General features: G+C 44.2%; 1 protein-coding gene across 1 annotated transcript in view; it reads left to right on the forward strand.

Moving 5' to 3' along the window:
- Positions 1-7770, forward strand: part of DMRT1 (doublesex and mab-3 related transcription factor 1) — a 60922-nt gene that overhangs the window by 50142 nt on the left and 3010 nt on the right. The gene's annotated exons all lie outside the window — the stretch shown is intronic.

Genomic DNA, 7770 nt, shown 5'->3' on the forward strand with positions numbered 1-7770 from the left:
GAAAGAAGAGCCTTTGATATTTTATCATGATGCCTTTTGTTTAAGTGGTACTACCAGGTAATAGTATATAAATAATATATACTTATTTATAATACGTAAAAATAACCTCAAATCTGTGACCTCGTCTCAGCTGTCTTGTGATGCTGAGGTCGTCATGCTTCTTGTGTAATTGTACAGAATGTCTACACTTGAGAGATGACCCAAAAAAACCTCTGCAGAAGTGCACAGTTTACTTTGTTACCCAGCAGTGGGGAATGTCTGCTTTACGTTGAGATGTCCTCTTACTGGAGAACATTTCACTTCATGTCTTCCAAAACAGAAAATGTCTGTGCGAAACCACTAAAATCATGTCTCCCTATTGAGAGAACTAGCCATCAGGGTTCCTGGCAGTGGAATATAAAGCAGGGAACTTTCTGCTGAGTTGTGCTGGTTTATACCTTGCTGACACCTGGCTCGGGCAGAGCGAGCATTTCTGGTGAACACCTTGCACAAGGGGTGAGTGACCATTCACTTCTGCCAACTCAAAAGCAAGCTTTTACCAGCTGAATTCTGCACATTGCCTTGCAGTCATTCAAAGCAAGGGTACTATTCTCAGCACACCTGATCTCCTGACGTTTTTCTGAGATGGTTCACCCTCTTGCTTTCTGAGCCTGCAGCAGTGGCTTAGTGACATCAAGTTAGACACAGGCTGTAGCACTAGTGATAGCACAGGGTATTGGTCCTTCAGTACTGCTGTGCTCCAGATTGTGTCTACAAGCATCTAGGGCCATTGATTTGTAATGGGTTGGTATAGTTTCAAGGTAGGTTTTGGAGTCTCACTAAAAAAGCCTATGCTTCCCGCATGTCATCTTTGCGTCCTCGTTGTCTAACTGGTGGTGGCTGAGAAGTGGAAAGCCTTGTTTGATTGTTTCACGTATTATTGTAAGAGAATTTAAAGCCAGAGGTGAGGGAATCAGCAGGAGGATATTTTCTTCAGCTTCTGGTTTCTAATTACATCAGTTACAGCCCTGCCTTCTTAGTTGCTAAAAGTACAAGCATGAACTGGAAAAGAATGAGATAATCCGTGGTAAAGCATGCTGAATAAAGATCTCCATTCAGATCTTTACCTTTTATCCCGAGTTCCTAATGCCAAGAATTAATGCTATTTGAAAATACACAATGAATGTGCCCTACCGTGGGCATCCAAGATAATCCTAATTGCTTTAAATGTTAGTGAGAAGGGTAGGTGTTTGAGAAGGGGGAAAGGGCTGTGCTGTGAAATAGTATATCTGTGTTAAGAGAGACAGACAGGACATGGTTTTGATTCCAGATCCTTAGGCTTATTTTTATTTTTGCATTGAGAAGCAGCTCTGCTCATTGCTCTTGAAACTTGTCACCGGGAAAATATCCACAGACATACGTTTCTAGAACTGGAGTGGTTGCCCTCGTGTTAATAACATGCAAAGCAGAAAAGGAGCACCACTCCCATTTTTTCATAAGTTGGTCTGCATTATGGTCGGCACAAAACAGTCCACAACGTACTGATCAAAGCAAAAATCACAGACATTTCAGCTGGTATATGTAATACATGGAATTCAGTTTTAAGGCGCATCTATAGCTGAGTTTTCATTAGCCCCTTGTAATTATTTGTTACCCGCCTCCCTGTTAGACTAACGTCTCATCTTGCTCTCTGCTGTGCATAACTGCTTCTAAGAAGCCTGCACACATGCTATGTTGTAGTGACCCGCTGCAGTGAGCAGAAACCCTTGGCTGGTGGGCTTCCAGAATTCGTCTCTGTGGGAGCCATCACCTGGTCCCCATCTGTGATGAGGTCCAAGGAGTAGGAGGAGAAGGTCAGTCAACATGGAACATTTTTAGCACATTATGCGCTTGCAGGTGTTGGCAGGAATTCTCAGTCAGTAGGAACCATTTCATCCCAGCATTCATCCTGAGCAAGAGAGATGTGAAGATGGAGATGGCAATGTGTTTTTCAGGTTAGTTCACACAGAGTAGAAGCAAAAGAACTAAATGATGTTGGGGATTCCCCGAGTGTGAATGTCCTTCAAAGACAGGAGCTACTGCAGCTTTACAAAACATGAATCTTTGTGTTCAAAGGAAATCTTGAAAACACAGCTGATGAAAGTTTGTCTCTTAATTTTCTTACGGTTTTGCAGCTTCTCTGTGGCCTTCTGGCAGGAGCTCATCAAGCCATAGGCTCCTGACTGCTGGTGTCTTAGATGTTGACAGAGCAGAATACCAGAGTATGAGCGTGATCCCCTTGTGTGGCTGGTTTATGAAAAACAGCCTGCCATTAATGCTGGTTTCTTCACCCTAGTGTAAGCCAGTAGTCCTCTATCTTTTCAAATAGTGCATTCACACAGGAATAAATCGCATGAGAGGTTCAAGGGAGATAGATTTTCTTTTTGACCTTTTCTTAATTAACTCTGTGCTTAAAGAGTTCAACGTTTGGGAGCATAGGGTTCAGCACTCCAAAGGTGAGAGGCAGCTGAGTGGAGATTGCCTAGGATAACTTAATTTGGCCTTTCTGCATGTGTATGCATCGAGATTTCATCTTGCCCATCTTATGATGATCTACAGTAAAGTCAGGACAGACCCTGACATTCTTTTCACCACTCGAATGCTTTCTCCACAATACGAAAACTGTGTTTTTCTCTTGCTCTCTTTTTTTGTGTTTCTTCTTCTCAGTTGCTGAGCCAGCAACTGTGATGATTCTGATGGTTTGCTGATTCTGAGTACCTGATCTTGCAGCAGTAACTGGTGGGGTGGTTTTTTTTTTTGGTTGGTTAGTTGATTTGGTTTGGGTTTTTGACCTGATGCTTTCTCAGGCAGTCGCTATGTGTGTTATGGTAGTTGCTGTAGTGTGGCAGGCTGTTTGCTGGCAGTGGGTGGTAGAGTCCGCCCTCCGGGGTCAATCTGAGCAGTGGAGTGGCAGAGTACCATCAACTTCGGTGGAAACTGGGCAGTGTTTTCAAAGTGAATTTGGCCCACAGTATTTCCAGGCCACCAAGCCAGCCTATCTTCAGAGCATTGCCAGTCACCCCACTGTGTCCGATAGCGACACCAAGAAGACTGGTACCAGTCCTTGAGGTGGTAACCCGGGGACAGTGCCAACGCCATTCTCTCTTGTTCCACCTTTCGCGCAGGTAGCGTGGCTTGCTTCTTGGTTTGACTGCCACCAGTTTCCCAAGCCTGTTTGTTTTTTGAGATGCTTCGTATGGGGTATGTGGAGCCTGGTGTGGAAGTTACTGCTTGCTTAGACAGCATCCATTTCCAGTGGTATTTGCAAAAGGAGAGTGCTTTTGCTACAGGGCAGAAGGTACCGCGAAAAGCAGTTCCTGTCCACCCTCACGCTGAAAACCCAGGCACACTTTAGAGATGCTCCGGTACCCTCAAGCTGCCAGCAGCAGTCTGGTTCAGCTCCCCTTCATCCCACACGTGTGGTTGTGCTTGCACACATATGCGTGCACACCGGGAAGAAGTTCATGGGCCTTAGCAGCATACTTACTTATTTTCCTTTTCGTTGAAAAAGAAGGTGAAAGAGTTTTAATAAATGGTTCGTACCTCTCAACTTTAAATCTTAAAAAATTGCTCCTTATTGAGAGTTTAATAGTTTTCTAAATGTAAACTCGGGAAAATATTTACTTTTCCTTCTGCTTTCTCACATCACTGAAAGTATATTATTTTTTTCAGTCCATTGAATTCCAGGGATCACTCACGTTAAAAGTCAATGCGGTTTCCAGTGTCAGAAGATGTAAGGTTTTGTGTTTATGGTTGGAATCCCTTCTTGCTTCTTTTCCTGTGTGATATTAGCCAAATTTTTTTCAGATTCGTATAGCTCAAAAGTATTCAGGTGCTTTCTCAAGGATAAAAGGTAATTAGATCAAGGAATGGTCTTTAAAAACTGTCACAGACCCAATTCTGGTGCTGTTATTTACACAGATAAGGGCTGTGTAACAACAGTGGGAGGATCAGCCGCAAGCCTCAAACAGATGAAACTCATACACTTAAATCAAAAAGAACATGGGTTTTGTTTCTTTGAACTTGGAACTTCTACGTTTTATTGCTGTGTGATTAAAACACTGGAACAGAATTGCTCATTTCCTTTTTGCTGCCTTTTTATAGCTACAAGTCCCAATCTGAGTATCTTGCTCTTATTACCAGCATTGCACCTACTCACTGCTCCTTGCTTGACTTCAGTGACTCCGATTCACTGCAGTGGAAGTCTATCTGAGTAAGCAGTGCAGGTTTGGATACAGGAGTAGCACTCTCATCTGCTAGAGAGAATATCTCAGTAGTGCCAGCTTGTTTTTAAAATCTACGTGACTGTCATTACATACCCCTGTGCACCTTCAGAAACCAGCACCTATAGCCCAGATTGCCTAACCATCGAAACTGTGATTAGTTTGGAAGTCAGTGGAAAAAAAAAAAACAATCCATGTTATTCAGATCAGTGCTTCAGACCCTGAGGCAGTTTGTAAGTCCAACCAGTTGGTGACTGGAACTGTTCCAATGTAACAACACTTTCCATTTGAAGTTTGATCGGGATGTCTGATGCCGCAGGAGAACTGTTGGAAGACTGGTGGAGGTTGAGAAGGCTTAGGAGCCTCTTCTTGAGGGGCTAAGAAACAGATGTGGGTGTCTGTCTACCATAAAAGTTGCCATCTGTGTTATTCCCCTGGTTTATAATGAATTAACATAGAGTTGCTGGAAAAATTAAAAACAAAGTGGAAGTTTTGCTGTGGCAGGGTTTTAACATCCATGCTGTAGCATGTTGGGTGGGTTTCCTGTTGGATTCTTTCCATTTAGGAAAAAAACTTTCTGTAAGTTTGTCACAGAGATTTATAGATCTCAGTATTTAAAAGCGGGCCTTTCCATCACTCCGGGCACATGCACACTAAAAATATTAACAAATCCTTTAAAATAAATAAGCCTCTTGCCCATTTGGCTACTCAGGAGTAAACAAAAAAATATCCCCTTTCAACCCCAATCGCTTCCTTCATGCTTCAGCCCTGGAGCCTGGGAACACAGAGATTCCTTACAGCATGTCCTAAGTCTTAACACACTGGACTTAGCTAAATCAGAGCAGAATGGGGTTTCAGAGTCAGAGAGCTGGGCCCTTGAGCCAGCCGGCCCCATTGAAGCCACATGACTGTTCGTTTACTGCATAATGCAAGGCACCTCGTGGAGAAAGAGATGGTTCCTGATGCTAGATATGGCCAGATCAAACCAAAGCTTGTGTTGTTGGCAGGCAAAAACTAAGGCCCTGAACGACCTTTGAGGAGCTGGTCTCCAGCACACATCAGGAGAAGTGCCAATTGCTGAGTTTTCTGCAGGTGATTTCCCCTTTGACATTGGGGTGTGGACCTACAGAGCATTTCTGTTCTGTCATTTTGTAGTAGGCAGAGCATGAGCCACTCCAACAAGTTACTCGCCTGAAATAACGTATGGTGTGTGCTTCAGATCATGGGAGTGTGGTGCAGACCGGGCCACCCAGTGAGTATGCTTGTGCTGCAGGCCTGTCTCAACAGGTGAGCCAGCTTCCCTTCCAGAGGAGCAGAAGTGTTCCTCTGTTCCTCCTCTCGTTTTCCCTAACCCGCATGTTTGCATCTGGGTCAAGTCCTCGGAGCTCGCAGGCAGTGATGAAATCTCAAGCAAAGCCTTAGCGGAGGAAGTGAAGTGGAAAGACAAGTTGCATACTCATCCAGACACTGAGGAGATATGACTTCTCCTTGGACTCCACCATCAACCCCACTTACACACTGAAAAGTGGAGGTGGGAAATGCAGCATCAGGAATTGCTTGGTATGTTCTCATGGCAGAAGAGAGCTTGGCTCTTGCAGCCTGCAAGGAGCGTTTCTGATCCTGCGGTGCTTCTGGGTTTCAGGACTGGTGGGCTAAAAAAAGTTAAAATCTACAAAAGTTGTTCCCAACTGGAGGTTACCCAAGTGCTATTCTAGCCTGCTCTAGGTGCAAATCAGTGCCCTCCTCCAGCAGTCCAATGGTTATTCAGGCCCACAGAGCTGAGCAATACATGGTGCTCCAGATCCAGATTCCTCATTCTGTGTCATTAAACCATTAGCAGCATTTGCCGGGTGTCTAAAAACTGTAAGTTGCCTTGACTATGTTGTCACTCCCTCATATCTAAGCACCGCATTCTTTTCTTTGTCTTTTAGCTAGGAGAAAATGTAGTATTAGAGCTAATATCCCATTCATCAGGTTCAAAAGAAAAAAAAAAAAGTTTTATGTCAGGTCTAAAAGACAATAGTGAAGTCTGCTTTGGCAGGGTGATGTTAAAGCCTTACTTGTCCCTTACATCCATCAAAGGATGAAATAGAGGAGCCAGGTTCTGCAATGTCAAAAAAAGGGCAAAACTCTGAAAGTAACAGAAATTGCTGTTTTATCTAGTCATAGGAAAAGTACGTGAAAATGATACATGAGACCTCAACTCCGTAATGTCTTTTCCATCTTGTGGTAGCCAGCGTCGGGTTTAAAATAAGAACAAATCAGGAAGCTGAACTGCAAATGGAAGTTACTGCAGAAACATATGATACTACAGAAACAGGACCTTGGTGTTTTCTTAAGAGAGTGTTTCTCGTTTTCCCAGTGATGGGGTAAACCCAGATGGCTGCTGTTTACTTTCCTTGAATCCAGTTGGATTTGCCTGGCAGTGAAAGTCAAGCCTGACCTTTTCTTTCTCATTGAACTTCAGACGTGCTGGAAGTCCCCAGAGCCTGCAAGCACCCAGGGCTTAAGCATGGAGGAGCTGCTCGCTTAACTACAGTGGTGCAGTTTGGGGACCGAGTTTAAGCCTCAACTCTGCATTCCTTGTTTTTACGCAGTTGTACTAGATTCATCATGGCTTCTAAAAAAACAAGCTATGGTTGTAAACAATATTCTCTTTTAAAAAAAGATCACAGCCTGGTAATATTCTCTACTAAACAGTAAAATCCAGAACATAATAAGTATTGATGATTAAGGTGTCAGGGGCCCATGGAGCTACCGCCATGATTTAGTTCCCTCCGACTGCCTCAACTACCAATGCATTTTGCTAATTACATCATAGATTTTCCTATTGATGAACAGAATCTGAATTAACACGGGAAGCACTAATGTTACCCTTTCACTATTATTGTTGTACAAGAAGCCGTGGCAGATGCTGGCAGTTAGTTACACAAACATTAGTATTAACGATTGGCCATTTGGAATTGGTGACAAACTGCCGCCCGCCGGAATCCTGAGCCTGAAACCAATCAGGAAGTTAATGAGGAGAGAAATTACCACTGCAGCTTCCCCTTAATTATATTCACGGTAGGCAGGAAGGGAGTGTTGGGGGTGGATCTCAACTCATCTAAGGTTAGGAAGGTCAGAGACCCTTTTACTTGGTTTTTGTATCTACTGCAAATTGCAATGTTGCAACCGTTCTTAGCGCTATATTATTTTTAAATTCTTTTCATATTTGGCCTTAGCCTCGGGCTGCCCGAGGCAGGGCCTTAGGTCTGTAGGCTGGTTAGTTTCTGGGGGGGTCAGAGGGATTGTGGCCCCCAGTCCTGAGGTTGTTTCACCCCTTCATTTCTCCTGCTGCGTTCACCGTGGCGTGAGGAGGGACGCCGGCACCCCACCGTGCTGGGGGGAACGGGACGGACACCCCCTCACCCCTTTTCCCAAGGAGGGAAGACCCACCTGGGTCCCCTCTGGTCGGGGTGTGGGAGGAGGAGAGGATCTCAGGCGCTGTGTTTTTTCTTTCTCTCTCTTTTTTTTTTTTCTCCGACCC

Source organism: Charadrius vociferus, unplaced genomic scaffold (genome assembly GCF_000708025.1).
Source record: "Charadrius vociferus isolate BGI_N301 unplaced genomic scaffold, ASM70802v2 scaffold183, whole genome shotgun sequence".
Lineage (NCBI taxonomy): Eukaryota > Metazoa > Chordata > Aves > Charadriiformes > Charadriidae > Charadrius > Charadrius vociferus.